This window comes from Canis lupus, chromosome 26 (assembly GCF_003254725.2).
Source record: "Canis lupus dingo isolate Sandy chromosome 26, ASM325472v2, whole genome shotgun sequence".
Classification (NCBI taxonomy): Eukaryota; Metazoa; Chordata; class Mammalia; order Carnivora; family Canidae; genus Canis; species Canis lupus.
The window spans coordinates 1632801-1650656 of NC_064268.1; the positions used below are offsets into that span (position 1 = coordinate 1632801).

The window sequence follows — 17856 nt, forward strand, 5'->3', positions numbered from 1 at the left end:
TCACTACTAGTTGACTTTGTGTCCTCTCCAGGCAAACGTCTGGAAAAATCTGAAGGAACAGCAATCATGCAGCTGGCTGGCTGAACCGGATCCCCACATGTGTTTGATGTGGCCTGAACCATGTTCAAAAATTTTTTTAAACTGCATACTTCACAAAAAGTATTGATTCTCTAAAAAAAAAAAAAAAAACACCTGGAAAACTTGTCAACTCTAGAAAATATGTGAGCTGTCCATCAACCACCCCTATACTCTCAGATGCCAAATAAGAGAGACAACACCCAACAGTCAGAGTAAGTGGGATCGGAACTGGGAGAGAACCCCGCCTGCTCAGGTCTGAGCACACCTACCCACTACCAGCCATCCCAAGATCCTGGTCTGTGTGTGGGGCATGAGGCAAGGTGCTAGGTCACTTTAGTCCATCAGCATGGGCTTGGGGATGTGTTTCCAAGAGATTTTAAAGTTCAAACAGAGGAATCGGGGCCCTGCCAGGCTGCACACATGAGCTGCCACGAGGATGTGGTGGGGGGGCTCCCCACATGTCCCTCTTGGGCCTGGCCCAGCCACTTGCAGCTCAAACCCCCAATGCTGGCCCATCTGCAAAGCCCACGTAGGCTTTGCTGTGTTTATGCCAGCAAACAAGAAGGGGAATGAGGTGGGGTGCCTGGTGGTTCAGTCGCTGGAGTGTCAACCTTCAGCTCAGGTCATGACCTCATGGTCCTGGGATCAAGCGCCACATCGTTGGGCTCCCTGCTTAGCAGGGAGTCTGCTTCTTCCTCTGCCCCTCCCTTCACTCAAGTGTTCTCATGCATATAAGTATTTTCCCTGTGTTGTAACCCTGACAGGTGACATGCTCACACATGTGTAAGGGATTGAGAGATATATGGAAAATGGGTATGTTCTTCTTTTATTTTGACTTCTGTCAATGTTATTCTGGCATGGTTTCTTCTGGGGTGGCTCAGTTGGTTAAGTGTCCAACTCCTGGCTTAGGTTCAGGTCATGATCTCGGGGTCATGAGATCAAGCCCCGCATCACACTGCACTCAGTGGGTTATCTGCTGGAGATTCCCTCCTTCTGCCCCTCCCCTGCTCTCTCTCCCTCTCTCTAAAATAAGTAAATACATTTTTTTAAAAAAAAGTTACAGTTTCTTCCAAACATAATAATGCCACAGTTTCTAATCTCAAGTGTCAGAACGACCAAGTGTGTGTCATATTTGGGGGCCAGCCACTAGCCCCGTCCCATTGACCACCTGCAGAAAAGCTCATTGTTCGGCATGGGGAAGTTTGCCTGCAGGGGCAGAAAGCAGAGCAAGTTTGAGACGCAGGTGACGTCTGAATTTATGCCACAGACAGACGTGTCCCACTGGCACGTGAACATGGAGCTTCACAGACCCCCCGAGCTGCAGCCCTGATGCTTGGCTGTGTCATCTGGAGGATGTCACTGTGCTCTCCTTGTTCGCAGTCCCCGTCATCAGGGGTCTCCTGAGTGCCACACTCTGTGCACAGCCTGACAAGCAATGACGTGCACAGGGTAGAGGCTGGTGGAAAAGATAAACCTTCACAAAACAACCACACGAGATGCACAGTGCCACCCGAAATGGGAAACAACAGTGATATCCATCTCATCCAGGACTGACAGCAGAGCTGAGACAGCGAGTGGGGGTGTATCCTGAGGGGCCGGGAAGGGCAGCAAGAAGAAGGTGCCAGGCAGAGGGAACAGCACGTGCACAGACCCTGTCACTGGAGCAGGGGAGGTGGGGAAGGTGGTACAGGGGGCTGAGATGGGCACATGGGGCCAAGGGAGTGATGAAACATGCATGTTACCCATGTCACCACAACTGCAATCAAGATGAAATCAGCTGAGGGCAAAGCCAGCTTTGGAAGCTCTGCCTCCCAGACCCCTCCCTGCCCACCCCAGCCCCTACCTCACAAAACTGAAAATCAGTTCCAACTGGACTTGGCCACGGGGGACACAAACCACAGCCCCACCCATCTCCCTGTTGTCAGGGGCTTCTATGGCAGCAAGGGCCCAAGGCAGGCACCACACCTGGCACTGCTCTGCACAGACCTCCAGCACGGCAGAGCTCCGTGGGCTGGTGGGAACACACCATCACTTATTTGGGTAGGAGCATGACTGCCAGCAGATGAAGTAGCTGCTGTGAGGGTCTCTGTGTTTCTTGACTACACATACGTCCAGGGCGGCAGAAGGAAGGAGAGACCACTGGGAGACCTGACAAACCACACGTATGTGACCCCTGTGGCAGCGTCCACCAAACCCCGGCTGCCGTCCCTCACAACAGGCTCACAGCAGCACAGCTGGGAGTTCCAGCTGAGGCCTCAAGTCCCTCTTCAGAGAACCAAACAGGTGGGGAACCTGCTACCAGGGCGAATGCTCAAGTAAGTGTTAGAAGCCACTGGAGGACCAGGGATGAGCCGCAACTCAGACACTGAGGATGCACGTGTGGGACTCTCTCTGAAGAGAGCCGAGTTCTGCCGGCCCCCTGGGTGTGGGACTGCTACCTGCCAACATGGGCCACTCCAGCAGGGCTCAGTGCTGGTGCATGTCCCTGCTGGCGCGTGGGTCCTCGGGGAACCTCCTATGGCCAGTGCCTGAAGAGCTGCATCTGGAGAGAAACATCACCTGTCTCTGTGAGTCAGACAGTAGGAAACTGGGACCAGAAGGACAATCTGCGGCAGGAAAGAGGCCACTCGGGGGCCATTTTCCGAGGCAACCTGCCCAAGTGGCAGCTAATGGAGGAGTGGCTAGAATGGCTTCACCTGCTCCACACAAGTTGGTGGGGTTGGGGAATAAACACAGGGGCTGCAGATGTTTGGAAGGAAGCTAGCTCACTGGGCATGAGGAGCCAAGGTCTCTGTGGGGACGGGGAGTCGGTGCCCAGACCTCATCCCCAGACCCACGTCTCAGAGCTCTACAGAGGTGGGCCTGGTGGGCTGGGGAAGACCAATGGCAGAGCAAGGAAATGGGGCCCCCATTAAACTACTAGCCTCTTGTGTCAGGGGGGCAGGCATCAAGGCAGGTGACCCAGGAAGGCTGGCATTTGCTAAGACCCCACCTGGTAGAGCACAACAAGCAGGTGGGAATAAACCTGACAGGTAGGTGCATGAAAATGGTCAGGGGCAGGAGGGGCAGGGGGGTACTGAAGAAAACATGTGAGTTGTGAGGCAAGTCACCTTAAGGACGGGTCAAAGCAGCCCCGCTGCATGGTCTACCTGGACCCATAACACCCCCCTGGGCCCTGCAGACTCAGATCCTGGAGGAAATGAAGCTAGGCCCAACAGAACAGTCAAGGGTTTTCGATGGCTCTGCCGTCAGATGTTCAGACCCGATGACACTGTGCTGCAAGACAGCGAGACCAGGGAATGGTCCAGAAAGGCATAAATCAGCAAACATGAACCTCAGCCTCTTCCCCCAGAGGAGCTATGCAGACTACAGGTGGATCCACCAGGGGGACGAGGTCTTGGCTGGTGCTTAGCCTTGGGTGTGGACAGACAGCTTGAGTAATGAGCATTCTGGCTTGTCCCCATGGCCCCCTGCAGTACCTCCCAGGAGGATAGCAGCAATTAGGACACTGTTCGGGATGCCAGGCACCTGGTGGCTGCACCTGCCCCTGAACCACACCATCACCAACTTCTCTGGACACAACAGACCCCCTGGGTTCAGCAAACTCCTGCTTACTTAAGGGCTGGGCTTGGAGACAAGGGTAAAATAACTGGTGTCCCCTGTTTCTTCTCTGCCTCATGGAGACACACCGTAGCTGCCACATGTCAAGCTGTCCAGCAGCCATGTGTGGCCACACATGCCAGGGGAGAGCACTCTGCTGTCTCACTGAAGTGGGCAGACTACTTGTTCCTTAGGATGTAGGATGCCACTGCACATCCCAGCCCTTGACAAGCAGCTGGACAGTGTCCACATCGGGCCCAGCCTGGGCGGAAAAGGGATAGATAACACACTGCCAATGTTTATCAGTCCTTGTCTCCTGTCACATCCATCAGAGTGAGGAGGGTTGTATGCAAAAAGTCTCAGGGGGGACAGTGCCCATCTTGCAGTGGTGGCTGTGCACACTCACAAGTCTGACCACCTGCCCCAAGGATTGGGACAGCATGGATCTGCAAGCGGCTTCCTGCTAATCTGCAGTATCCAACACAGTGCCTGTCCCCCCAAAGATACCCAGAACCTGAGGATGTTCCTTACATGGCAAAAGAGATTTTGTACATGGGCTTAAGTTAAAGATCTGGAGGCGGGGAGGTTATTCAGGTGATCCATCAGGGTCCTTTCAAGAGGGAAGCAAAGGGTCATGTCAGAGATGCAGGCATCACTATGAAAGTGGGGTCAGGAAGACAGGTTTGAAGATGCTGTGCCACCAGCTCTGGATGCAGAACCTAGTGCCTTGAGGAGCAGCAAGAGGCAGGGAAACATTTTCCTCTGGGGCCTCCAGAAGGAGAACAGACCCGCTGATGCTGGTGTTAGCCCCACAAGACTAACCTCAGAGGTCTGACCTCCTGACTGCAGGATAGTAAAGGCCATATTGTTTCAAACCATGCACGTTGTGGTAAATTGTTACAGCAGCAATAGGAAACTAGTGCACCCTTCTTCTGGAGAAATAGTGGACATACCCGACAACACAAACAATTCTGACTTGCATATGGCCAAAGTAGTCAGAATAAGAAACAAGGCTGGTAGATGATGCCACAGGCAGGAAGAACTTGGAAGCCAGTGAGGAAACAAATAAAAATTAAAACTGCAAACTAAAAAGACACCAGCATGATGCAACTTTGTGCCTGCTGGAATGTGCAGCCCTGGGGGAGAGGTGGGTGCCGGCAAGCCCTTCTGGTGGCAGGACACATCACTACAAGCTCCTGAAGGGCAGTTGGCAATGGGTATCAAATATTAAAATGGGTATCTCACTCAAAATGGCCAAGGCAGCCTGGAAGAACGAAGCCAGGGCCCTGAGCAGGTGGCAGGGCCAGTTGGAAGGCTGTGGCATTTAGGACAGCAGACACAGGCAGCAGAATAAACAGACAAGAAGCAGGAACAGAGTCCAGAGACACAGCCACACAGACATGGTCACTTGATTTATGGCAAGGTGACCCTGCTGTGGAGAGGACGCTGACTTTCCTGGAGAATGAAGCCCCGACCCTGCTTCACAGAACACATGGGGACAGTCAGAGAAGTGCTAGAAAACAGTGAAACTTTAGGTAGCCACAAGAGTGCCCTTGTGACCATGGGTGGGGTGCAGATTGCTGTGAGAGCACAAGGAACATGCAGCATGAAGAGGAGCTCAGTGCATCATATTGCATACAGGTCAAAGCTGTGGCTCACCAGGAGAAGCCCCAAGAGTAAACAGGCAAGACCCAGGTGAAAAAGATATATGCCAGTCACATATCCAACAAACGACTCCCACCCAATATGTAAAGAACTCCTAAAAAATCAATAAGAGAACAAAAGCAGACCACCCAACAGGAAAATAGGCAAAAGACTTGAACAGGAGAGACAAAAAAGGGACATCAGGATGTTCAATAAACATACCAAAAGGTAGCCAACTTCAGTAGTTGCCAGGGCAAAGCAAATAAAAACCAAAATGAGACACCAAGAGCCACCAGAACAAATAAGCTAGAAACGACAGACACACCAGATGCTGGCCACTGGGACTGTCATATGCCGATGGTCAGGGCTAAACCAGCATCCACTCTGGGAGCTGGCTTGGCATTTCCTACTCAGGTTGAATACACACGTGCCCTAGGAGCTGGCAGTTCCATTCCCCAGTTCACACCAAGCAGAAATGCATGTGCACTGTTACCAAAAGCCACGCAGTGCTTGAGGAGTGCTGTCATCCCACCCATGTCAGACTGATGGGGCCTTCTGGGAGGGGTCCTTGGTGGGGTGGGGGTGATCTCACCATGTGTTCACCATGCCACACACTCATGCACACACATTTGCGTAAGCTTACTGTACTTCCCTAACACCTACTTTCAAAACTGTGGGGAGAGAAGCCAGGTCTGGAGAGTATGAACTCCAGCTGTAACACATGTTCTAGAACCAACACAGATCTGCCTTAAACACCCACAATAAACTGTAAAGTAGAAGGACAATGTGCAGGCTTTAATGGAGCCGCCCTAAGATGTTTTCCTAAAGTGATAACTGAACAGGAACATGGTGGCTCATTATGGCATTGTTTATGATCATGAAAACATGGAACAAACAACATGTAGCCACACAAAAGACATGAAGAGAAATCTCACAGAGGAAGACATAGACATGGCCAACATGCACATGAGAAAATGCTCCGCATCACTTGCCATCAGGGAAATACAAATCAAAACTGCAATGAGATACCACCTCACACCAGTGAGAGTGGGGAAAAATAACAAGTTGGAAACCACAAATGTTGGAGAGGATGCGGAGAAAAGGGAACCCTCTTACACTGTTGGTGGGAATGTGAACTGGTGCAGCCACTCTGGAAAACTGTGTGGAGGTTCCTCAAAGAGGTAAAAATAGACCTGCCCTACGACCCAGCAATTGCACTGTTGGGGATTTACCCCAAAGATTCAGATGCAATGAAACGCCGGGACACCTGCACCCCGATGTTTCTAGCAGCAATGTCCACAATAGCCAAACTGTGGAAGGAGCCTCGGTGTCCATCGAAAGATGAATGGATAGAGAAGATGTGGTCTATGTATACAATGGAATATTACTCAGCTATTAGAAATGACAAATACCCACCATTTGCTTCATTGTGGATGGAACTGGAGGGTATTATGCTGAGTGAAGTAAATCAGTCGGAGAAGGACAAACATTATATGTTCTCATTCATTTGGGGGAATATAAATAATAGTGAAAGGGAATATAAGGGATGGGAGAAGAAATGTGTGGGAAATATCAGAAAGGGAGATAGAACATAAAGACTCCTAACTCTGGGAAATGAACTAGGGGTGGTGGAAGGGGAGGAGGGCGGGGGGTGGGGGTGAGTGGGTGACGGGCACTGAGGGGGGCACTTGACGGGATGAGCCCTGGGTGTTATTCTGTATGTTGGTAAATTGAACACCAATAAAAAATTAATTCATTAAAAAAAACATGTAGCCACAGAACGGTGATAAAGAGACTGCAATGCAGTCATGAAAATGACTTATGGTCTTCAACTATTGGCACAGAAACACACACGTTAAATGAAAAAACGGAGGCATAATACAGCATGGAGGGTACCCCACTTATAAGAAATTATGTGTAGAGCACACAAGTGTATCTGCTGAGGGAAGCACATCAAAATGTTAACATTGGTTATTGCTGGCTGGTGGGATTTCAATGATGCTACATATGCACATGTGTCCATATGGGCACATGTGTGCATGTATGTGTGCCTGTATGTACATGTGTGCGCCTGTGTGTACAGAGGTGTGTATGTGTGTGCCTGCATGTGTATGTATGTGACTGCATGTGTGCCTATCAGGCATGTACCTGTGTATATGGGTATGTCGTGTTTATGTGGGCACCTCAGTTCCCATCATAGTCTGCAGGGTAGGAATATTCTAGGTCCCTAATGCACCAAAGAGTGACCATAAAAAGGCAATGAAGTGTTTGTCCCACTCACAACAAACCCTAGAGAAGTAACAGCTGCACACAACCTGCCAGGAGAGTTTGTGCCCCAAAGTGAAATCGACCCACTTGCTTGCACTTCTCTTACATCTGGTTCTGAATGTTACAATTTAAGCAGCATAGAAGTGACTCTCACAGTCCACACCCAGAAAGAGCCAAACCACAGGCAGCAGCGCTGAGCCACGACCTTACTGTGTACAGTGATGCAGCCCCCCAGTAGGAGGACCCCCAGCTCCACTCCCCAGGAGCCCCAGGCACTCCCCACATGGTCTGGAGACATAAGTGGCTGCCACACGGGGGCGGGGGTGCCGCTAGCTTCAGAAGGATAGAGGCCAGGGAAGCTGTTCAACCCCCGGAATGCACAGAAACAACAGCACCGCAGCAGGGAAGCCCTGACAAGACGAATTCTGAATTCTTACAACATGACGGGGAGCAAAAGAACCTAGAGCCCTTTGAGTTGGGAGATCCATGCCCAGAAGACAAGCAAATTCCAGAGGTTGAAGCTCAGACTCCACCCTGTGCCTGTGTATCTGAGCCTTGTTCTGCTCACAGGCACGTGGGCGCCAGAGGACTCAGTGTCCCTCGGAGGCCACTGCGGACACTGCTCCTGGTGCTGATCCGCCCTGGTGGACCAGATGCAGGCATGCCGACTCTCAGTGACCAACCACCCCACCCCCCCCACCCCCCCACCCCCGCCGACGGCAAAGCAGGCGCTTTGGGAGGAGAGACTTCTGCCAGGCTCAGAAGGGAATGCTTAACACATCCAGTGAGCCCCCTGGAGGGCACTGGAAGGCCCAAGGCCATGGCAGCCCCAGACAAGACAGCACCGGCAGAGTCATGCCGCTCCCCCCACCCCCGCCGGGTCCTCATTGTGCATGCTCCAGAGCCCGGGGTCTGAACACAGTCGGGGCTTGCCGGCCTCCTGTTCCCACCTGTCCTCTGCAGCAGGACCATCCAGAGTAACCAGTAGCACCCCGAGGTGCACTGGGCTACAGACGGAGCACCCTGAGCGAGGGGGAGGGGAGTGGTTAATGAGCTGTCCTCTAAGGGACTTCCAAGATAGGCTTGGGCTGGGCCAGCTAACACTGTCCCTTGGAGAGCCCTCTGAGTCCACACCGCATTCTGTGCCTCAACCCTGGGCCTCAGGCCTTGGTCCCGACGTTGGAATAAACATGCTGCAGCCTCCACACCACGCCTCCCCCGCCTCCCCTGCGGAGTCAGGGAGACAGTCTGCACACCCCGTGTTTCTTCTCTGCTCACCCCACACAGCCTGTGGGTGAAGGCCTTGAAAAATGCTTCCCATCAGATGAATCATTTTAATTCAAAAAAGCCTGCCTCCAAAAACATCCTCAGAAATGCAAAAGCAACCTTCAAAAGAAAAAGCCCCAAAACCCTAGAGAACGCTTGGCGAAGACAAGCCTCAATTAGCATCCTCTTTGGGTATGATAAAAATTCCTCTCTGCCCCTCCTCAAGATGGGATTCTTTGCTCAAAATCTTTCTCTTTTAAAAATAACTACAGTAACCAACCATTAAAACAAGGACTGCATTTTAATACACCCTTTCTTTTTCTCTGGTTTTGAAACTGGCACCTTCTAACTTCACAGCAGACACAAACGCAGACGCCTATGGAACACCAGCACTGCTGCCCAGGGCACCAGATCCAGACCAGCAGAGCCGGAGCGCTGAATGCTACGGGGATGCAGGAAGAGTCTGAGGAAGGCTGGCCCTGCTCCATGCTCACTCACACTGTCTTCTGGGCCCATCCTGATGCTACTGTGGCAAGAGACTGTCAAGGGCCAGCAAGAAACATCACAAAGCCCCTGCCCTGAGCCTTCTAGAACAAAGAGACACCTTTCTGCCTCTCCAAATAGTCTCTCCTTAGTTTCTTGCATGTAGCATCTTGAGTGGTGCCCCAGTGGTTTTCAATCTCCCTGGAAGCCACTGCCCCCTCTGACATCTACCAGGACCCAGGTCACACTGAGCCCAGGCCCACGCAGCCCAGCAGAGCCGTCCACACCCACTGCTTCCCAGCCTCTCCTTCAGGAGCAGCTAATTCTAGGCTTCACCGCTCCCCAAACCATGGTGAGATACTGACCATCCATTCCTTATTACCTGTGGTTGACAGTTCATAATGTCACATCTTCAAAGGTGAATTAAACACACATGTAGATCTCAAGAGAAGTGGAGGGGATGGAACTGGGCCAGAAGTGCTCATCTCAGAGTTAGCTGACTTGTAGAGACCAAGTATCTCCACCTTCTCTCTGAAGTCTGTCACTCCACCATCCCTGAATGCTGCCAGAGGGTAGCAACAAGGGAGGGAAGGGGCAGGCCTGAGAGAGCTCATTCGCAAAAGGCCTGGCCACTCCCCAAAGGAAGGGGCAGGTTCCTTTACCGCACAAATGCCTAGATGCAGCAGAGGAGCCAAACCGACCCCAAGATAGTTGAAGAAAGCCACACAGTGGAATACTACACAGCTGTAAAAGAGGTGGCTTACAGCAATTTCCAGGATTCCCCATAAAGCAAAAATTGCAACATGTAGAAGAGTTTCTATAGCATGCTCCCCTTCATGGGAGCAGGAGCAGTGAGAAAACACACGGGTCCATTCATTCAGCACTAAAGGACATGAGCCAGAAGTTGGGGGGGGGGGCTGCTCACCTCCAGAGTATAGGTGGGGAGGCGGCAAAAGCTCAGAGGTGCAGACGGAGCAGGGCAGGACTCATCTCACCCTACGACCGTGCTGTGTTACCATCACATACCCCCAAATAAGTCAGTCACTGAGACTGACCAGAATGGGGGCACAGGCAAATATCACTGTATCATCAGGGAATCATAAAGCCACTCAGAAGGGAAGAAAACCAGCCCAGCTAACTCTGTAAAACAAGTTTAACTGCATGGCGTATGGCTTACAACAAAAAGAATGTGAACAAAGACCATCCTCTGGTGAGTACGCTTGCACCCAGCATCTGGACCCTGGTAAACATCACTCCCCAACAGAATGAACCAGGGCTCCTTGAGAAATGGTTGCTTCCACAAAGCTAGAATACCTGTTATGCCAGAAAGGAAGAAAGGACTCCAGCATAAAGGGGCATCTCAAAGGACCCAGAAGCCAACTGGAAAAGGCTCCGAATGGTCAAAGCTGGGATAATCTGAGCAACAAAATACATATGGTAGCACTGGTTTACAACCTATGGAATAAAATAAGTCTTCTTGAGTCATGTTGATATAAATAAATAATCGAGCACACAAATAGCAAGTTGTCCTTCTAACAGAACTCCACTTAAGCACAGAAGCAACAAAGGAAATGGAAAATCGCCTCTGGACATACAGTACAGTGCCAACCTGCAAGCAGTAACACCAAGAGAGGTAAAATTCATGGTGAAAATATGATGAGACCAAGGAGCTGTGAGGTTTTGTGCTCCCCTCCACAAGAGACTTATAATTTGCAAAAGGAACCATAAGTTCAAGGGGATAAACCTAGCAGCCACCACCCGGCCAAGCAATGATGGGGACCATTTGTACTGCCTGTGTCGTGGCTGAACTGTGTCCCTCCAAACCCACACAGGGGCCCCTGAGCCCCGCACTGTGGGATGTGACTGTGTGTGGAAGTGACAGGTGAAGTGGGGTCACCAGGTGGGCCTGTCCCACAGACTGAGTTCCTGAGGAGAACAGGGCAGGACGAAGATGCGCATGGGGCACAAACCCTGAGGACGCAGCCCAGGGGAGGCCTAGGGAGGAGACAACCTGCCACCCTAGGATAGGACCCTGTGCTGTACCTGGACCCCGTGCAACATCTGGACCTCAACCCCATGCTGCACCTGAACCTGGACCCAGTGCCACCCCTGGACCCCACACCACACCTGGACCTCAACAGTGCACCTTGTCTGGGACAGGGACCCCATGCCTTCAGGAATAGGAGAGCATACACCTCTGCTGTCTCAGCCACCCCAGCTGTGGTGCCTTGTTACAGAAGCCACAGGAAACTGATACAGGCTAATAAGACATAGTAAGAAAGGGCCGATTTCACTTCTGTATTTTCCTTGTCAAAGACCCATAACCTCAACCTAATCCTAAGCAGACATCACACTGTTCCAAATTGAGGGATGCTCCACAAAGTGACCAGGTCACGAAGGCAAAGAAGCTGCAGACCCACCACAGGCTGGAGGAGCTCCCAAGAGCCAGATCCTCAACAGGAAAATGCCCTAAGTGGGTAAACTGACAAAATCCAAAGCCTGTCTATGGTGAGATAATATCACCATTTCTAGGCTTCAACAATTATACTTTAAAACAGTAGCATTAAAAAAAAAAAAAAAAAGTAGCATTGGGGTAAAGTAGATGAGTGGTACCTGAAAGTCTACTGTCCTGCAATTTTTCTGTAAGTTTAAAATCATTTCAAATAAAAAGCTAAAAAAAAAGTAGAGCTTACAAAGTGGTGACCTACTGGCTGAACTTCAACCCACAGGTATATTTCAGTTGACAATGTCAAAGGCAAATGTGAATTAGCTGCCAACAATACAAATGCAGAGATATAATTTAAAAGCCAGATTTATGGCTTCTCTTCACAAAATCACAAGTTGTGGCAATACCCCAAGGAAGCCAAATCCCACAGCGTGAGCCGCAGGACCAAGGCAGAGGCCCCCAGCGCCACGTTCTCACGGCCGTGGGCCCTGGACGTCCCAGCTCCTGAAGGCGCTCAGGGCCCCACGCTCAGGAAGAAAGCCTCCATCCACGAGCCCAGGACGTCTCCGACACTCAGGGTAATCTGGCTGCTCATGAGAAAGGAAACCTTCCATGTTTCCGGCTGGGCCCCATGCCTGTGCTCCCAGGTCAGAAGGGCTTCCCACCCTTCAGAGCAGGGGGTCCATTTCTGTCCCGAGCACTCGCTGTACATCTATATCATGAACAAATAACCCCCAAGAAACACATCAAAGTGGAGTAAAAATCTGCTGAAGGTCCCATCCCTCTGAGGCCTGCAAACTTGCATGCGCTAAAAGCACAAAGTCAAGTTTGTTATTTTCTGGAATGTCTGCAGTCACCACACTTTGTGACTTCTGAAGCCACAGAAGCACACACTGCCCCGTATTAAACATCCCTGCCTCAGCTCTCTTCTTTGAGAAGGTGATGCATCCTGGGCAGCAGTCCTCACTTGGGCTCTGATGAGTGTTCTTCTTTGTCTCTAAGAAACTCTACTTTGTTCATTCAACACCAGAATCTGTCACACTTCTGTATGTGTGCCCCACAGCCTGCACAGCAGCATCTCCCCACCGGATGGGGCAGTTGTCAAGTGCACACAGGCATTAGTGCTGGCATGCGGGCCTCCTGCCCATTTACCCACCTCCTGCAGACTGACACTGCACCACGTGTGCTCTTGGGGGAGCGACACCCGCATCCCTGCCACCTACTAGCCACAGTCTCTCACTCTCCCTCCTGGGGCTTTGTGTTTGGATTGGAGACATGGGCACAGAGCACAGGGCATCACCCCTCACAAGGCTGAAGTAACAAAACCACCGCAGGGCCTCTGGCTGAGGCCCCTCAGTGCTGTGAGCTATGAGGTATCCTGGAAAGTTAGCCAAGGCTAGCTCTGTTTCTGCACAGAAGACCAGGGCAGAACAAGAGCTAACTGGCCCTGAGGGTGCAGATTATCAGTCCTATGTTTATTATCATATATGACGAAGGGGAAGCACAGACAGGCTGGTCGCTCAGTCGACATCACGGAGCTGGTATCTATGGAACCAACATATGAGCCTCTCAGACGACTAGCATACCTTCATGTTTACCCATAATGGGTTCACCCTGGAGTTGCTTCACGGCCACCAATATTCCATGCTGCTCTTATCCCAAACCAGCACGGGCTTCTGGTTCGGGGGGGTATGGACGTTCTGGTCGCCGCACACAAGGATGGCAGGCACTGAGCCTGAGCCTCTGAGCCCACCCTGCCCCACCTGGGCAACCTCGCCAACTCACCACGGACAGCCAGATCACAGTCTATGCTCCAATCGTGGACGCTGCACCAGGGGTAATGTCAGGACACACCAAGGGGCAGACCATCCCTTTGTGCCAGATCTCAGAGTCCTGCCACCGGAACACCACTCATCCCGTCATGGGACTCAATCCCTTCCAAGCATCAGGACAATCCTGACCCGTGGTCTGTCTTTGGGATAGATAGTCAGATGGGGTGAAAGCCCATTTGATGAGTGAATTTTAGACAACAGCAATAAAAACTGGCAGCACTTAGCTCTTTGAGGTACTTATCTTGCTTTCTTGACTTTCAAAGTTTCCAGAGAATCTACTTCTCTCTAGCCTTGCCTTTCGCCATCACTGACCAGGGAAAGGTGACAGTTCGATCCTGAGCTACAGATTAGGATTCTGATTAAATGCCGTGAGCAATGTTGGCTGACAAGAACACCATTATTCCAACCCACATTTAGTCAAAAATGGCGGCACCTCCATCCGAGAGAGCTGTGCACTCGGTCCTCAGGGATATCTCCCATGTGGTGTGTATCTCCTTGTGCTCCCATCCCCCTTGACAGACTCTAACCAGCGGCCTGGCCACGGAGTCTGAGCTGTTAAAGTTTGGCAGTCTCCCTAGAGTTGGACGGGAGCACATCCACTGAGGCACCAGTGGCTGCAGATCAGCACAGCAGGGGTGGGCCGCAGGACAGAGGCTGACTGGATTACCAGGGAAGGAAGTAAACATCACAGTGGGGTGTGGACCCCAGACTCTAACACGCACACGCAACTCCAGCCTCAGTCACAGCGACACCGAACAAGACTCAGAGAGGTGCCCGGCCACACTGGCTGCCTCGTCTGTCTGAGCCGGGTCCCCACCCGCAGGCCCATATGGGACCACAATACACACGAGGACCTCAAAGCAAAACCCCTCAATATCAGGGAGGTGGGCTCTGTTTTCAGTTTTGCTTTGTTCTGGACCAGTAACTGACCCAGCTTGTTTCCCAAGGCAGCAGTGAGATTATCCCTTTGAATGCAGGAATCCTGTGTCATGCAGTAGACTGATGGCACAACATCTCACAGAAGTTAGCTGAGTAGAAATACCAGCTGGCGGGGCCTGCTCACCCGGGGTAATGTTTCAGTTTTTGTCTCATCGGTTGAAAAGTCTCTCTGGGAAAACCCTTGAATGAACCTTCCTCCAAAAGTACAGTTTGGATCAGGTGGGTGCTGAGGAGGGTGCTGCACAGAAGGGGTGTGACGGGAGGGTCTCAGACCCAAGCACCTCAGGTGCAGGCTCCCCCAGGAGCACGCAAACATCAGCACCACAATCTAACGATACGCAGTGATCCAGGTTACCTCCTTGCTGCCTGTGGGCACTGGTAAGGAGGGGTCTGTGGGGTTGGGCCGTGGGTCAGCCCCGTTCTGAAAGAGGGGAAGGGCAGGAGGGGTGGGGCTGCACGGTAGGACAGCAGGCAGAGGGGCGGGGGCGGGGCAGCACCCCAGTAAGGAAGGAGCCCTGATAAATAGGACAAATTCTCTTCCCTCTCTGCAAGTTCCAGGGCTCATGCCAGCCTGACCACACAACAGCGGTGGGTATGGGAGTTGTGTGTGTGGGTACATGTGTCCATGTGACCTCACTGGGTGTCTGGACACCACAAAGCCTAGCACCTGAGCTCCATGTCTTCCTCATCGGCACCCCCGAGGTGTGGGTCCTTCACCATCCTGCTCTGTCTCCCACCTTGGCTTCAGGACGGCGTCCCCGTACTCCTGCTAGCCGGCACCCCTCAGCCCCAAGCCCAGTCTGGGCCTCGAAACCCGCTGTGATTCCTGGTCTCCGCCTTCACTAGAGTAGCCTCAACCTCAAACACATGAAGGTTCCAGAGTCTTTCAAAACAGACCTTCTCTGCATTTATAAGCGCTTGATTGTAGACTCGAAGTATCTCTGGGCCACATGATAATACCCTCAACACAGAAGCACTACAAACGTCTCTATCTTGCACCGCATCAAACCTCCACAGCCTCTGGGCTCATCCTCCTGCATGGCAGCAGCGTTCCCACTGTGGCAGGACCTCCACCCCAGGGGTGAGCATTCTCTCTGTGCAAAGAACACCGTGAGCAATGCAGACGACAGACAGCACAGCTCGAGAACAAGGCTACTCACTTGGGGTCTCCAACTTGCAGTGCAGCCTTCACCCACCAGGCTGTACTGAGCTGCTGCCCTGCACCAAAGTTCAATGCCAGGTACTGCAAAGAAGGGATCAGTGGTTCCAAACAGGCCCAGGGCAGCTGTTCAAGAATGCCACGGGCCAGCTCCAGGGTAGGGATGCACAGTCCTCTGTCATGGTGCTGGGAGGGTTTAGAGGGCTCCCGCAGGGGTCTGTCTGGAGACAGGAGGAGGGCATGCCCCGACACCGAGACCAGAACTTCCACTTCACTGGAGGGACAGGTTGACACCGGAAATGAGACTGGAAAGCTTGGCCAGAGATCCACCCCTGAGGCCCAGAGCTTAGATTCTTAAGAGAAACTTGGAAGATTCTAAATAGGCGAGTAGGGTCATCTGGTCTGAGCTTCTGGGAAGATCAGTCTGGGCATGTGGATGGGATGGAGTGAGGCAGAGGTCAGGAAGCCCCTGGCCAGCAAAGCTAAGAATAAGGACTCTGAGCTAGGGAGGGGACAGTCTGACAAGGTCACAGCAGGTCCCACATGGCACACAGACACAGGAACCCACGATGGCACGAGGGCTCAGACCCAGAGGGCAGGAACCCACGATGGCACGAGGGCTCAGACCCAGAGGGAAGGGCAGCAGCAGGGTGGTGGCCAGGAGCACAGAGGATGGGCAGGCCAAGGGGAAGTGTGCCCTGCGGGGCACTTGTAGCTCGGAAACCTGCCAGAACAGGGGCTTTGTGTCAAGGCCCTGGGGCCACTGTGGGGTTGTGTCCTCAGTGACATGTATACACAGTAACACTGACATCTCAGCATTTCTGTGAATTCAAAGAAGTAAATATGCATGTGGTGGTGTTAGGATATAGAGGAGGTGACACTGGAGACAGGTCACCAGGTACAGGGGTGGCACCCCAAAAGGGATGGGTCCTGGAAGCAGTGAGGTAGGGGCAGGGGGCCGAGGGGGGCCGAGGGGGCCTGGGCTTCCATGGGGCCCCGTGCTGCCCATATGTCAAAGACAATGCACACTGGCAACAACCCTGAGCTGGCTGGGCCAAAGCTCTCTGGACACTCTGAGCATTTCTGTACTCAGGAGGGCAGCTTTCATGCAAAGAGGGCAGGAGCACAGTGTCCTCTAGGACTCGTGACCTGGCAGTACCACTGCTTGGCCCACACCCAGAGAGACTGAACACAGGGTCTGGGAGCGATCCCCACACGCCCAGGTTCACCGCAGCCCTGCTGCTGGAGGTGGGGGCAACCCAGTATCCACACATGGCGGGTGGGTACAGAACACGCACAGTTCATGTACACGAAGACAGAACGTTATTCAGCCTTCCACAGAGGAAACTCTGGCACCTGCAACAATGTGGACAGGCCATGAAGACACGGTACTGTGTGAAATCAGCCAGAACCAGCGGGACATGTAGTGTAGGATTCCACTCACATGAGGTCCCCAGAGGAGGCAAATTCAAGGTGGCAGAGAGCAGACTGTGGGTGCCGAGGCAGGGGCAAGTCTGGGGATGGACGGCTGTGCTCACAGCTGCACAGCAGCATGAACATGCTTTGTGACCTTGGACTCTGCACTTGAGAATGGCTAAGATGGCAAATCGTATGTATATTTTACAATAATTGAAAATTGCTTTCATGTTTTGTGATTTTTTTTTTTTTTTTTTAAAGAGAGAGAGAGAGAGAGAGATGCTGTGTGGCAAGGCATTCTGGGGCCGGGACTGCGTGTGCAGGTGGGTAGGAAAGGCCCAGCAAAGAGAGGGGATGAAAGCACACCTCCACATGGGCAAGTGAGAGGAGCCCTGAACCTGGTACGCAGGGGTCTTTGGTTGAGGTTAGAGGGTGGGATGGGATGGGATGGATGAAACAAAATGGAAAATCCTGGAGGGAAATATCTTCAGCATGACTCCAACGACCAAAATCCCAGTGAGTTCTTAAATAAATGCCTTGAAAAGCATGGCGTTCACTGCTGAATCAACACTGTAGTCAGGGCATATACTGGCACAAGAGAAGCTGTGTGTTGTTTAAAGGACAGAGCATATCCGTGTCCTGGTGTACCTGTCATTCTTTGCCACGGACAGCAATGCAGGAAATATGGACAGAATTCCAGTCACGATCCAGCAGGACCAAGAACT

At 52.1% G+C, this 17856-nt stretch overlaps 1 protein-coding gene across 3 annotated transcripts in view; it reads right to left on the reverse strand.

Annotated features, from left to right (window-relative positions):
• ADGRD1 (adhesion G protein-coupled receptor D1) overlaps positions 1-17856 on the reverse strand; it is a 122736-nt gene that overhangs the window by 55148 nt on the left and 49732 nt on the right. The gene's annotated exons all lie outside the window — the stretch shown is intronic.